This window comes from Arvicanthis niloticus, chromosome X (assembly GCF_011762505.2).
Source record: "Arvicanthis niloticus isolate mArvNil1 chromosome X, mArvNil1.pat.X, whole genome shotgun sequence".
Classification (NCBI taxonomy): domain Eukaryota; kingdom Metazoa; phylum Chordata; class Mammalia; order Rodentia; family Muridae; genus Arvicanthis; species Arvicanthis niloticus.
Genome location: NC_047679.1, coordinates 30,231,561 through 30,247,962, shown reverse-complemented (window position 1 = coordinate 30,247,962; position 16,402 = coordinate 30,231,561). Strand labels below are relative to the sequence as shown.

Genomic DNA, 16,402 nt, shown 5'->3' with positions numbered 1-16,402 from the left:
CAGTGGGAATTAGACAAGAACAACTTCTTTTCCTTCACTAAGAAATGATGGGTGCTAAAGCAAACAGGAGGGAGTACTTCTGAGGTCATAAGTTAGCAAAACAACTCACAGAAGGGATGCCAAAATCTGAATGCCAGAGAGAACATAGGGACACAAAGTTTCAATAGGCGGAAGGGACAATATGCTTCCAGGTACCTGGTATTGGAGAGGAATATGGCAGGCGGTAAGATCTTATTTTAATTTAGTTTTAATTGACAAAGAATAATTGTACATATTCATTGTATAGAATACAATGGTTTGGAATAGGTATACATTGTGTCTAAATCAAGCTGATTAATAAACCTATTACTTCATATTCTAGTTGTTTTTATGGTGAGAATATATAAAATCAACTCTGCTATTTTCAAATATATAATATACTGACTATTAACTATAGTTGTGTACACGTCTCGAGCTTATTTTCTCTGACTAAAGTTGTGCGCACTTTGCCCAGCATCGTTCCAATCTTTATACAACCCCTGGGATCACCACTCTATTCACTGTTTCTATAAATGCATTGAACATGCAAATGAGAGCATGACGAATTTGCCTTGTTTATGCCTGGTTTGCATTACTTAGCAATGTTTTATGTTCTCCCAGTTATCTTTATTGCTGCAGCTTACAGGATTTCCCTCTTTTTTCTCTTTTTTGTTTTTGGTTTTTTGGTTTTTTTGGGTTTTGGGTTTTTTTTTTCTGTTGTTGTTTTTCGAGACAGGGTTTCTCTGTGTAGCCCTGGCTGTCCTGGAACTCACTCTGTAGACCAGGCTAGCCTCAAACTCAGAAATCCGTCTGCCTCTGCCTCCCAAGTGCTGGGATTAAAGGTGTGTGCCACCACTGCCCAATGTATTTCCCTCTTTTTAAAGGTTAAATCATATGCTAGAATATCATGTTCATAGTTATGTGTGTGTAGTATTGAAGTTTCTTTGTTCTTTTGTTGATGTATATTTAGGTTGCTTCTACATTTTGGCTATTGTGAATAGTTCTGAAAATAGCATACAGCACAGCTATATTTCTGACATGCTCTCTTCATCACCATTCTACACATTCCCTGGAGTAGGAATGCTGGGTCACATGTCAATTCTAGTTTTCATTTTTGTACATATGCCATACATTTTGCTTTGTTTGTTATTTTAAGTGTATATGTAGCTGTATTCATTTTGTGCCTTCATTTTTTGCCTTTCTTTCATTTTACTTTTTACTTATTCACTTTACACCTCGCTTACTGTGCCCCCATCCAGTCACTTCTCTCACAACCCTTTCCCCCATTCCCTATCCCCTTCTCCTCTGAGAGGTTGGGGGACCCTCTGGGTATTCCCCCAACCCTGGCACATCAAGTCTCTGAGGGGCTAGGCACATCCTAACCATACATTTTGCTTTTTTTTTTAATAATGGATATCCTGGCGATGATGCTTGATAAAGAACTAAAGGTTAGACTAGGAAATTACCTTGGAGCCCAGTAAATGGCTATTTCTAGATTAAAATAACAATCTTTATACTTATATAGCAAGGTTTCAGAACCATGGAAAGATCCAGAAGATTAAATAAAAGTGTAAAATGATGAAAATAACATTTTAAGTATGGAGATAAATTAGCTTGACATCTCTGAATAACCTGGCAGCATCTGAAAGCTAAAGAGGGATGCCACCTTAATCAGCACAACCTTTAGCTCTCCATTCTGCCTTTCCTTCTTCCTTGTTCCCCTACCCAAGTTCAAATCCCTAGTTTAATATTGTTCAATGGCTTCTTTTACATCTACAGGCAGCAATGAGTTTATTACCTTCTTCTAGACCCACAGCAGTGATGGTTCTAAAACATTCATATCCATGTTACCTGCTCTATCTCCACTCAAGGCCAGATTTGTATACCTGACAATCCACGGGTATAAGAAAAAGGACTTAAGTAGTTAAAGGACTTAAAAATTAGAGTATCTCAAATATTTGGACTTTGGTGATCAAGATATTATTAATAAGTTACATAACACTAATATTCTATGAACAAGAAAGAGAACGGACTGTTAGCTAAATGCAAGGTTATAATAATAAAATTTGTTAATAGGGTTATAATTTGCTTGGGCTGAATATCAAATTTCTCCGTAGTAGTTTTTAATACTTATAATTCCCCAGACAATTATCATACATTTTTGTCCCCTTGGATTTTATGCCACTCAAATACCTACCAACTATCTCTAGCTGCTTTTTCTTTATTGGTTATTTTATTTGCATTTCAAATGTTATCCCCCTTTCCAGGTTTCCTCTTCTCAAACCCTCTATCCCATCTTCCTTCCCCCTGCTTCTATGAGGGTGCTCCCCCACCCACCCACCCACTCCCACCTCCCCGCCCTAGCATTTCCCTATACTGGGGCATCAAGCCTTCACAGGACCAAGGGCCTCCCCTACCAATGATGCCATTAAGAGACTTGGTTAGAAATAATAGTCCACTACTTGAATGCAGAGGGTAAGTGGGTTTGTATCAATAACAAATGTTGATTTTCATTGTGGATGGTGAAGTTTAACTACTGGTGTTGAACCTTAAGTTTGGAGAGGAGAAAAGGAGGAAGAAATGCTCTCTCACTACTTTCCTAGTATTCAACATCTTCATAAGGTTTGTTTGGCACATACAGATGATCCTAGTGACTGTGCAAAGCTGAGCTCTGCAGCACACATTGCCAAATGTTACAGCTCCCACTTAATGTTCACCCTCTACATCACTTGTCAAATTAGACATGCTAGTAATATCGGTAATTACATGTTGCAAGCAGGGGAGCTACAGTGTGATAATAATAATAATCAGGCTTCAGGGAAATCCCTTTGAACAATCCAAGCCTCCTCTCACCTCCAGCTTAGAGGCTGGGCACAGGTTCTTCTGTCATGCCAACATTTTACCCACAATTTCTAGATGTCCCTGATAATCAAGAGTGTTCCTTAAAAGGAAAAAACATAGCAAAAAGATCATCACAGGGGACCTGGAAAACTATTTTCCAATTTTTACCAAGCTTACATTATATTGGCATTATCTTTGTAGACTGTATCAAACAAGAAAGCATAAGAAAGAAAGTTTAGGCATGGAAGGAGCCTCAAAGGTTTTCATGCTCTGATATCCCATTCAGTTTTCCGAGACTGTTGTACCCATGCTCTAGGCAAGCCTCGACTATTCCCATTTCTGCTCCCACCAACTTCCTCCCTTACACACTTAATCACTACATATTTATTGTGAACCTAATTGTGAACCTGTCACTGAAATAAAAAAAGAGTCCTCTCCTCAAGCTTCCAAACAATATGGTAACTTCAATGATGCTGATATGTCCAGTATGTCACAAAAATAATGAGGAGGAAGACTCCAAAAAAGTATATACACATATGCATGCACATGTGCCCACACACAGGGCTGAAGTGTCTAAGAGTTTGCTTCCCCAAAAACATCTCTTATGACACTCAGGTCTCTGAATAACACATCTGTGATGTGTAATCTATTCTGTTTCCAGAAGTCTCCTATGCAATGCAACTGAGACAGTTCTCCAAAGTGAAATCTGCCTGTGCTTGGCCTCTTTCCCCTACTGTCCCTCTTTCCCTACACTCCTAGTGATTTTACATGAGAAAACCTACAGATAATTTACTTGTACATGAATCCATGTTTATCATCATCATCATCATTTATTGTATTTATTTATATCCATGTTGCCTCCTCCCGGTCCCTCTTTGCAGACTTCTTCCCCTCATCCCCCTCCCCTTCATTTCTGATACGGTGCTTTCCCCAGGAATCCTCTCTTCTTGGGGCATCAAATCTCTACAAAATTAGACACAGCCTCTCCCATAGAGGCCAGACAAGGCCTCTACTACATATGTGCCAGGGAGCCTTGGACCAGCCCAGTTGGTGACTTACTCTCTGGGAGCTCCCAAGGTGTCCAGGTTAATTGACTCTGTTGGTCTTCCTATGGGGTTGCAATCCCCTTTGGCTCCTTCAATTCTTCCTCTAGCCACAGGGTTCCTGACCTCAGTCCAATGCTTGATGTATCTGCATCTATCTCAGTCAGCTGATGGCAGAGGACAGCCATGCTAGGCTCCCTCCTGCAAGCACATCATAGCATCAGTAATAATGTCAGGGTTGGGTGACCACGCTTGGATCTCAAGTTGGCCAGTCACAGTCACTGGTTGGCCTTTCTTCAGTCTCTGATGTATGTTCCTGCATTTCTTTTAGACAGGAACAGTTTTGGGGTTGAAAAATTTGAAGGTGGGTTGGTTTCACCATCCCTCCACTGGGATGCCTGTCTAATTACTGGAGGTGGTCTCTTCAGGTTCCATCTCCCCACAGTTGGACATTTCAGCTAAGGTCGTCCTTATTGAGTCTTGGGAGCCTCCCTCATCCAAGGGGGGTTGGCAGCTACACATTTCCATTCATTCTCTTGGCTCTCTGGGTTTCTCTTCTATCTCACAACCAAATCTAATCCTGCTCCCTTTCCCTTCCTCCCTCTGCCTCCCACAATTATTATGTTCCACCTTCTAAGTGGGATTGAAGCATCCTCACTTGGGCCTTCCTTCTTGTTTAACTTCTTAGGGTCTGTGGGGTATACCATGGGTATTCTGTACTTTACAGGGCTAAACAGAGAATTCTCAACAGAGGAATCTTGAACAGCCAAGAAGCACTTAAAGAAATGTTCAGCATCCTTAGTGATCAGGGAAATGCAAATCAAAACAACCCTGAGATTCTACCTCACACCAATCAGAATGGCTAAGATCAAAAATTCAGGTGACAGCACATGTTGGCAAGGATGTGGAGAAAGAACACTCCTCCGTAGCTGGTGGGATTGCAAACTGGTACAACCACTCTGGAAATCAATCTGGTGGCTCCTCAGAAAATTGGAAATAGTTCTACCTGAAAACCCAGCTACACTGCTCCTGGGCATATACCCAAAAGCTTCTCTACCATACCATAGTAGACTTATTCATAATATCCAGAAACTGGAAGCAACCCAGATGTCCCTCAACAGAAGAATGGATATAGAAAATGTGGCTCATTTACACAATGGAATAATACTCAGCTATTAAGAACAAAAACATCATGAAATTCTTAGGTAAATGGATGGAACTAGAAAATATCATCCTGAGTAAGGTAACCCAGACCCAAAAGGACATGCATGGTATGTACTCACTGATAAGTGGATATTAGCTGTATAATACAGAATACCCTTGAATTCTCATTTTATGGCCAGCTTCTGAGCTGCCCAAATGAAGGCAAAGAAAGCAAAGGAGAGAAGTCTTTTTTGAGGTCTCATCTATGCTAGGTCCTGAGAGAGTGGAAAAATATAGCTAGATCAAGGAACCAAAAAGTCTTCTCTCAGTGCTGGTAGGGGGCATTAAAAGGAGAAGGGGAGGGTTGGGGAGGGGGGTGTTGTGGGAGGGGGTGACTAGGAGTGGGGGAAGAAATCAGGATGAAAAGTGAGTAACTTAAATAAAATATAATGAACAAAAATGGAGTGCTCTGGACAGATATTTCAGATAGCATAAACAAAGGCATATACATGTCTAGCATCCTGGAATCCTTCAAGTATATTTCAGATCATAAATGTTGGGGAAAGCAATGCATAATGATAAAGCATGTCAGCATAAGCAGCTCTTCAAGAGTTTGGGACACTTGTGTTAGTGCCAGTTGGAAACTATTATATATGTGTGATATGATTAATTAACTGGTAGTTTGGAACTTGCTATGATGTATGTATTCACACCATGGAAACATTACATTTGAGAGGCTTTGGGGGTTGTTTGTAGAACTTGTTTATCAACAAACCACTTTGTTTTGCAAAGAAGTTTGCTTCTTTTTTTCTGAGGAACCGCCAGACTGATTTCCAGAGTGGTTGTACCAGCTTGCAATCCCACCAACAATGAAGTAGTGTTCCTCTTTCTCCACATTCTCGCCAGCATCTACCATCACTTGAGTTTTTTATCTTAGCCATTCTGACTGGTGTGAGGTGGTATCTCAGGGTTGTTTTGATTTGCATTTCCCTGATGACTAAGGATGTTGAGCATTTCTTAAGGTGCTTCTCAGCCATTCGAATTTCCTCTGTTGAGAATTCTTTGTTTAGCTCTGTACCTCATTTTTAATAGGGTTATTTGGTTGCCTGAGGTCTAATTTCTTGAGTTCTTTGTATATATTGGATATTAGCCCTCTATCAGATGTAGGATTGGTAATGATCTTTTCACAATCTGTTGGTTGCCATTTTGTCTTATTGACAGTGTCCTTTGCCTTACAGAAGCTTTGCAATTTTATGAGGTCCCATTTGTCAATTCTTGATCTTAGAGCATAAGCCATTGGTGTTCTGTTCAGGAACTTTTCCCCTGTGCCTAGGTGTTCTAGGGTCTTCCCCACCTTCTCTTCTATTAGTTTCAGTGTATCTGGTTTTATGTGAAGGTCCTTTATCCACTTGGACTTGAGCTTTGTACAAGGGAATAAGAATGGATTAATTTGCATTCTTCTACATGCTGACAGAATAGATACAAAAAATGTGGTACATTTACACAATGGAATATTACTCAGCTATTAAAAACTATGAATTCAAGAAATTCTTAGGTAAGTGGATGGAACTAGACAATATCATCCTGAGTGAGGTAACCCAATCACAAAAGAGCACACATGGTATTTACTCACTAATAAGCAGATATTAGCCCAAAAGCTTGGAATAGCCAAGATTCAACTAACAGACCACATGAAGCTCATGAAAAAGGAATACCAAGTGTGGATGCCTCGGTCCTACTTAGAAGGAGTAACAAAATACCCAAGGGAGCAACTATGGAGACAAAGTGTGGGACAGAAACTGAAGGAGGGGCCGTCTGGAGACCATTCTACCTTGGTATCCATCCCATGTGCAGTCACCAAAGATAGACACTGATATAGATGTTAGGAAGTGCATGCTGACAGGAGCCTGATATAGCTGTCTCCTCAGAGGTCTACCAGAGTCTGACATATTCAGAGGTGGATGCTCACAGCTAACCATTGATCTGATCAAGGGTTCCTAAAGGAGAATTAAAAGACTGAAGAAGGGGAAAGGATTAGTGGCACCAAGAGGAGAGAAACAATACCAACCAACCACAGCTCTCCAGGGTCTAAACCATCAGCCTGAGAGCACATAGGGAGGGACCCATGACTCCAGCAGTATATGTAGGGGAGAATGGCCTTGTCAGGCATAGGTGGGAGAGGAGATCCTTGGTACCATGAAGGCTGACCACCAATTGGGGAGGAACTCGAGGGTGGGGAGGTGGGAGTGGGAGGCAGGTGGGGACACACCCTCATAAAAGCAAGAGGAGGGGGAATGGGATAAGGGGTTCCTGGGTGGAGGGGGAATGGGGTAAGGGGATAAAATCTGAAATGTAAATATAATGTAAATAAAATAAAATTTTTTTTAAAAAAAGAAGTTTGCTTCTTTTCAGATAGGCAACAAGGGAAGACTGTTGGCTGTTCATCAAATTGGATTTGTAGAGCTCGATATGTATTTTATATCCAACAGCCTGGAAGTGACTTGGAGAAAGATAAACACCTGAACCAAGGTAGGTGGATCAGACACATAGAAAGTTACTGAGTTTATATGATTAGAAATGAGGATTGGTGGACAGGCTGACTGGGTAGCCAGCTGTTCAAACCATCAACACAGCTTAAAATACAGATGGAAATATCAGTTTGAGTGGCAAGTGTATCTCAGTAAGTGTTAGACTTCAGAATTCTGAGTGCCTGAGCAGTTGCATATAAGGATGGTAACTGTCACAGGCCTGTATTCTTAAGACACAGAGTTAAATCCTAGCCAGATACTGTGTGGAAAATCCATTCTCCCTCCCATGCTGTGATGTTTATCACCCATGTTAACCTTCTGCCAGTTTCTACGTGTACTCATAGGTCTTTAGGCCTCAAGTAGAATATCATCTCTGAAGGGAGAGCTGCTCTGGCCAGCCTTGGCTGTCTCTAGCCATACATCATTCTACTTTTGAATTTTTAATTCTCTCTCTGGCATTTAAGCCAAGGGTCACAGAATGTCACTAATAATGTTCTTAATGGGTTCATGCCTTGTGTCCTTTGTTAATGGCCCTCCTTCCCCAAGATTGACATTAGGTCACAAAGTCAGGTGTGCTTGGTTTTCACCTCTACCTCCTCTCTAATGGCCTCCCAGATTTCCAGAATGGCAGCATCAATAGACTAGTAGCCTCTCTTTAGGGAGGAAGATGATGATCTCAGTATATGAAGAATTAATCTTAGGATCCCAAACACCACTACTATTCCCTTTGTGGGACCTGGGAGAGCTGAGAAAAGTGAGGTTGTTGGAAGAGGACTGTAACCTCTCAGTTTCATGAAGAATCTCCAACTTTCCATACATCCCTTCACTTCACATTGCAAATTATGAACTTTTGATTTGTAGATGCATGTTTTAACTGAATTGTGTGTGTGTTTCAGTAATGTTTAAATCAAATGACATGTTAGAGTTGGTTAATTCTTGAAGCTTTACCACCCCCAAGTCCCCACCGCAACAGAGTTATGAACTGTAAACCATGCCCAGACATTTTGAGAATTAGTTTTTAAGGCAAACTCTAATGCCTGCCTACCAAAAATGTGATTATCAAACAATGCCTGGAACCTGCCAGAAGTGCATGTTGTTATATTTAAGTATAGAGTAGATCAAATTTTCTAAGTAGTAGATCAAATTTCCTAAAGTAATACAGACTCTGCATGTTATCATCTGTTAGACATAATTTTTAAATGCATTTGTAAATGTTTATAGGTAGCCAAACAAAGAATTTCAGCAATAACAGAGTCAAACTTGATCAAAGTAACATTGGCATCTAGTCAGGTTAAGAAATTCTTCGTAATCCAGAAAGGCTTTCATTCAAAACCCCCAAATCTCTACACTAATCATATTTATGTAGATACCTTTTCCATTTGAATTTCTAGATTGTCTTTGAACATCTTAGGAAACTGTTAAGGGGTAGATTTTGAACAGCTAGCTAGCTTTCACAAAGCAGACATCCTTGACTTTCATCTCTATACTCAGGAATTTTTTACCAACATTTCTCAATATTCTTACATACAAACTAAGATAAATCACAGAATATTTAATCTTAAAAGGTTCTTGGGAGTTTAGAAGTATAGAAGAAATGGATTTATGAACCATTAACAATATAAATGAAGACTGCAGAAGGGCATAATTATGCACTCTAAATAAATAGAATATGATAACATGGCAGTTAAAAACAAGATTCACTTAAACACAAAGATGTCACTATATTTGACATTTTCTACTTTAGTATTATGTTAATTTCTAGAATTTTCAAAGGGATTTTAGTTAATTTATGTGTGTGTGTGTGAGGAGGTGCCTGAAGAGGCCAGAGGAGAGCATTGGATCCCCTGCAACTGGAGTTCCAGGCAGCATGTGGATATTGAGACAATAACTTGGGTCTTCTGAAACTGTATGAAATACTCTTAATCACAAAGATGTTTCTCCAGCTACATAGAATATTTTAATGTAAGAAGACAACTTAGATTAGAATGATTCTCAAAAATAATAGGTGACTATTTGAGTTAAAAGAACTTATTGATCAGAGGGAAGTTCATTTAACCATCAATTTAACAACGCTTGCATGAAATGCAGTAAGTTATTTCATGACAACACTGTATATACTAGCTTAATAAAGAAATAAGATTTTTCTTATTAAAAAGTAAAATGAAAAATACTAACTAATCAAAACAAATCCAATACCTACAATGAATTATGTCATGTGAGGTATTATATCTTAATTCTTCATATATGCAGAATAATTGAAAAAAACAGTAGCAGCTATGATGTGATTAAAATACCATAATCTTCTGAAAAATACAGATGGATTTAAGAGCTAGCACATTTATCCCCCACCCAAATTTTAATTTATTTATTTTATGTATACTAGTGTTTTGCTTGTGTGTGTGTGTGTGTGTGTGTGTGTGTGTGTGTATGTGATGTGTGTGCCTGGTGCCCACAGAGGCCAAAATGGGGTGTTAAATTTCCTAAACCTGGAGTTACAGATGATCAGGAGCTACCATGTGGGTTCTGGGAACTAAACCCAGGTCCTGTGAAGGAATAACAAATAATCTTAAGCACTGACTCATCTCTCCATCCCAAGGTCATTTTACAAATAAATGGAAATGTACTATTATTTTTTAATTTTGAACAACTTTCCTAAATTCTTTCAAATTATTTTGTTACACATAAAATGATAAAAATAATGCCATGCAATTTGATATTTATGTCAATATATTTAAAGTCCTTTGTATGGCCACTGAAAGATAATAGATCAGGAAATAATAGCTACAAATCCCATATCCTTCATTTACTTTAAATATTTTGATATCATACCATGCTCTATACCAGTGGCCTTCAAAGTGAGGTTCAGGGACACCAGAAGTAGGAGTAACAGACCATGTTGTGCCTTTCTATAGCCTGCAGACCTCATGGTTTCCATATGCACTAGCCAGTTTTAAGTGGCAGCTCATTCACTTCCTTAGACCTGTCTACAGATTGCATTAAGGTCATGTAACCTGTCCATGCAGAAAGCTATAAATGTTGGCATTCGTTACTTTCCAGTAGAATTCTAAAACCAAAGACAAGGGAGCTGTTTAATACCTCAAATTCCTTAACTCTCAGCAATATATCTGAGATTTCTCTCAGGGACAGTGGGCACAATGAAATATTTATTGTATCAAAACTGTAAGCTAGCAGGTGAGGATGCCATGGTTTCACAGATGCTGGCAGAAGACATAAGATGCCTGAGACAGAAAGGAAAGGACATTATTGCTCACACTACAGAAGATAGCATGTACTTCATGGAGTCCTAGGTTATCTTTGACAGCCAAATCCCATGGTGGTGATATAAAGCAGTCCCAGTGAGAGCTGTGCACACAGTGGGACTGAAAAACTCCAGTCTTAGTAATCTTCCATCTTATAAAGGCTACTAAAAAAGTTGCCCAAACATTGTCCCAGAGAAAAACATTTTCATGGTAAGAAAATAGATCTGTGGTCTGTGCTTGTATGGAAGGAGACATCATTTCTACATTCCAAGACTATGTGTAACTCGGTGTTCTTTTAAATATGTTCATAATCTGTGACTTTAAGGACAGAAACACCAAGCATGTGCATCATCCCACTTCCCCGGCAGGACTGCTACCAGTAGCACACAGTGGTAAGTCCCTTGATAGTGTATCTTTAATTGTCTTCTTTGGCTTTTGCTTCATTTCTCTACTCCCAAACAAGTGACTTTCATTCTTTTAAGTTTTTATGTCTATAGTGTTTTGGCATATGTGCCATGTGCATACCTGGTGCCTGTGGAAGCCAGAAGAAAGAGTTGGATCACCTGGAACTGGAGTTACATGTGGCTGTGAGCCTACATATGTGTGCTTAAGTTTGAACCTGGATGCTCTGTAAGACCAGCTAGTGCTCTTGGAGAGTGAGCCCTCTCTCCAGCCCCAACAAATGACATTTTAAGATACTGAAAACAATCAGGATGCTAACAAGAAGGAAGAAGCAAGAAACTAAAAACCAAGTGTCAGAGGCCAATCTGGGTCATATAGTAAGTTCCAGGCCAGCCTGGGCTATGTAGTAAGGTTCTGTCTCAGAAGAAAGAAGAAGACAAAGAAGAGAAGGAGGAGAGGAGGAAGGGGAAGGAAGAAGAATTAGCAGGAAGCATGAGGAAATAGATGGTGAATCAGTCATAAGCAGAGTCCATTATAATTCTGGCAGGAATTGCAAGCATTTTGCTTTAGGCATTGCAGTTAAGCCAACCTAAGGAAGTAAATAGAGGTATTTATCTTACATTAATTCAGGGAATACTTTTAACTGGAATGTATCTCCTAAACAACTGATTAGATTATCTTATTGTAAAATAGCTTCTTAAAAACTCATTTGTTCTAAGGGTTATCTAATAAGATGGGCATTTTTTTGAGGAAAAAAATGGAATTTCTGACACCTTCTGATATATCTCTGATATATAAAGGGCCCAGATTTGCCTCCAACATCTGGTCCCCCATTTCTTGTTTCTTCCTTTTCAATAGTATTCTAATTGTTTTCAGGTATTTAAAGGCTCAACAAGATATATATATATATATATATATATATATATATATATATATATATATATATGGACAGAATTTAGTAACCCTGTTATTATATATAAGACATAAGAAAACAAGAATTCTTTTTTTATAATTTGTCTTTTATTTATATAACATCCCAATCATAGCCCCCTACCCTCTCCTTCCTCTCCTCCCAGTCCCACCTTTAAAAATTCCTCTCTGCATTACTCCCTCCCCTTCTCCCCAGAGAAGAGGAAGTTCTTACTTGGGTAGCACCCCATCATGGAACATCAAGTCCAAGCAGGACTAAGCACCTTCTCTCCCACTGAGGCTGAACCGGGCAGTCTAGGTAGGGGAAGGGGATCCAATGACAATCAACAGAGTCAGAGACAGCCATCAGTCCAATTGTTGGGGGACCTACATGAAGACCAAGGTGCATGTTTGCTATGACTAGAAGGGGATAGGTCAAACCCCATGCATGTTCTTTGGTTGGTGGTTCAGTCTTTGTGAGCCCCCATGGGCCCAGGTTAGTTGACTCTCTAGATCTTCTTGTGGTGTCCTTGACTCCTCTGAGTAGCTCAAGTTTATCACCCACTCTTTAACAAGACTTCTTGATCTCTGCCTGATGTTTGGTTATGGCTTTCTGCATCTGTTTCCATCTGCTGCTAGATGAAGCCTCTCTCATGACAGTCATGCTAGGTTCCTGTCTGCAAGAATAGCAGAGTATCATTAATTGGCTCTCTCCCATGGAATGGGTCTCAAGTTGGGCTAGTCATAGGTTAGCAGTTCCCTCTGTCTCTGCTCTATCTGGTACATCTACGCAACAGAATACTATTTAGCTATTAAAAACAAAGACTTCATGAGATTTGCAGGTAACTGGATGGAAGTAGAAAATACAATCCCGAGTGACATACCACAGGCCCAGGAAGACATGTGTGGTATGTACTCGCTTATAATTAGATATTAGCCATAAACTGCAGGATAACCATGCTACAGTCAACAAATTCTTTTAAAAACCTGGGTAATAAGGAGGGCCCAAGGAAGAATGTGTGAATCTGACTCAGAATGGGAAACAAAATAGTCATCAGAGGTGGATGAAAAGAGGGAACATGGTGGGAGAGAAGCTGAGGAGGGGTATGGAATTGGCTATCAGGTATAGGGGGAGGGGAGACAGAAGAGGGCTGGGTGTGAGAATCAGTGAATCGTGGGGGACATCTTTGGGACTAGCTGAAGACCTGGAATGGGAGAAGATATGGGGACTCTATGGGGGTAACCCTAGCTGAGATCCCTACTAATAGGGGGTATAGAGACTGAAGTAGCCACCTCCTGTAGCCAGGCAAGACTTTCAGTGGAAGGAGAGGGACATCAACCTACCCACAAAACCTTCAACCCAAAATGTGCTCTGCCTACAAGGTACACAGGGATAAAGATGGAGCAAAGAACAAGAATTCTTAATTGCAAAGAGTAGATTTCTGTTTTCCACATTACTCACTCAAGGACAGGTTCATATGGCATTGTTCTTGTTTCCTGTCATAACTTAAAGGGAAACTTAGACAATGTCCAGAGCTCTTGATGTCCTGAAGATGAAGAGGGAGGATGTCCTCAAATTCCTTGCTGCAGGAACCCACTTAGGTGGCACCAACCTTGACTTTCAGATGGAGCAGTACATCTATAAAAGGAAAAGTGACTGTATCTACATCATAAATCTATCTACATCATAAATCTGAAGAGGACCTGAGAGAAGCTGTTGCTTGCAGCTTGAGCCATTGTTGCTATTGGGAACTCTGCTGATGTCAGCGTCATCTCCTCCAGGAACACTGGCCAGCAAGCTGTGCTGAAGTTGCTGCTGCCACAGTAGCCATCCAATTGCTGGCCGCTTCACACCTGGGACCTTCACTAACCAGATCCAAGCAGCCTTCAGGGCACCACCACTTCTAGTGGTAACTGATCCCAGGGCTGACAACAAGCCCCTCACAGAGGCCTCTTATGTCAACCTGCCCACCATTGCTCTGTGTTGTGAACACAGATTCTCCCCTGTACTATGTGGACATTGCCATCACATGCAACAAGGGATGCATGCTCCCTCAGTGGGTCTGTTGGGGTGGATGCCGGTTCAGCAAGTACTCCACATGGGAGGTACTATCTCCCATGAGCACCCATGGGAGGTTATGTCTTATCTTTACTTCTACAGAGACCCAGCAAAGATTGAAAAGGAGGAGCAGGCTGCTGCTGAAAAGGCTGTGACCAAGGAGGAAATTCAGAGCGAATAGACCACATCAGCTCCTGATTTCATTACTGCTCAGCCTGAGGTGCTCGATTGGTCTGAGGGTATGTAGGTAGGTACCTTCTGTGTCCATCCAGCATTTCCCCAAGAAAGACAGGAGTATGCAGCAGCCAACCATTGAAGACAAATTAGCAGCTCTCACAGTGCAGGCCACCAAGTGGGTTGGAGCCACCACTGAGTGGTCCTGAGCTGATCTGCAAACACCTGAGCAAAGGGGGAAAAGGTCAAAGTTCCTAAAAGCTGAAACAAAACAAAAAGAATAGAATGCTATTTGTTTTTTAAGTAATAATTATTGGGGTTCACTGTAATAAGACATAGACAAAAATTTTCAAAAGGATAATTTTTAGTGGGTAGCTATATAGTTCTAGCCACAAAGAAAAATAAGGTAAGTTTCTTTTTCCAGGTAGCTCCTAGTTTTCTCAGCTTCCTACAATCATCTTTTTGCTAATGCCCTTCAGTTTGGGTATTAATATTCTAAATGACAAGTGTTCTCAGAACACTCTGAGAGTAGTTTCATTACTCTGTTTATAAAACTGCTTAAAGATGGCACTCTAGAGCAGTAGTTCTCAATAGATGGGTCTTGAACACTTTGAGGGTTGATTGACCCTTTGACAGGGGTTGCCCAAGACCAAACTGTATATCGACTATTTACATTATAACTCATAACAGTAGCAAAATTATAGATATGAAGTAGCAAAGAAAATAATTTTATGGTTGTGGGTCACCACAACATGAGGAACTATATTAAAGGGTCTCAGCATTAGGAAGGTTGAGAACCACTACTCTAGGGTCTTTTGGACCATTCATTCTCAATGTGTGATCTCTGTATCCACAGCAGCAGTAGCACTATATTCAGAACTTGCCAATAGTCAGGATTCTCAAGTCCAACTAGAACTGCTAAATCAGGAACTCAGAAAGTGGGGATCCTCACCACTCTTTAACAAGTCTTCAAGGTGAGTCTTCCATGTGCTCAAATATGAGAATCACTGCTCAAGAGTCTAACTCAAAGTCGTGATTCAAGTAAGAAATTCCCAGTGGTTTCTAAGTCAAGGAAACCAGTTACCAACCAGAAAGCTGGGTGAAAATTAAAATGGGTCCAAAACCAGGTTTCAGTTGTTCTTGTGGCAGATGACTTCATAGAGTTCATCCTAAAGTCTGTGAGCAAGAACACAAACCATTGTATCATCCTGCCCCACACCAATGCCTTGTTGTTGTCCTCCTCATCATCATCAAAGTTTTCATTGTTGTTTCTTTAATGTTCACTTTGAGTGGTTTCCGTGCTTGGCTATTTTGCCCCTTAGGTGACATTATCTTCCTTTCATGAACTTGCATTAACATCCTCAAAAAGGTTTCCTGATTAACCCTATCTTCCTCTGATGTGGCATTTTACTCTGTGACTTGGTGTCTTAACATTTGCATATTCATTTTGCATGACATTAATCTGCATTCAAGCCACATGCTTTGAAAATACTCTGAGTAGGTTACATCCATCTGTCAGACTGGAGGCTCAGCATTACCATAATTTTTTTCTCCCCTTGTATCTTCTTGGCTTCTATGCCTATGTAGGTCAATACTATACTAACCAATGATTGCATATATATAAATGCATGCATGAATGAGGAAGGTTGCCTTGGCATTATGAATCTTAGAGAGAGAGAGAGAGAGAGAGAGAGAGAGAGAGAGAAAGAGAGAGAGAGAGACCAGATTTTGTAAAATTATTCACCATGTTCACAATGCCTAGCTCTCATCATCATCAAATTAAATATACTTAAGAAATCAATGAGACACCCTTCCCAAGCAGTCAGAAAAATAATAATGCTCTTCTGGGATAGTTATACACTAAACTCCAGGTCAATGCTGCATACAATAGGGTAGGGTAGGGTAGGGTAGGGTAGGGTAGGGTAGAGTAGGGTAAGGTAGGGTGGAGGACACAAGGCTTGAGTCCCCCACAATGCCAGGATTCTAGTGCTAAAACTGGGAAGGTCTGGCAAATTGAAGCTGTTG

General features: G+C 40.3%; 1 pseudogene; it reads left to right on the top strand.

Moving 5' to 3' along the window:
• The first annotated feature begins 13,659 nt into the window (after positions 1 to 13,659).
• Positions 13,660 to 14,590, top strand: LOC117694679 (small ribosomal subunit protein uS2 pseudogene; annotated as a pseudogene).
• The last annotated feature ends 1,812 nt before the right edge of the window (positions 14,591 to 16,402 follow it).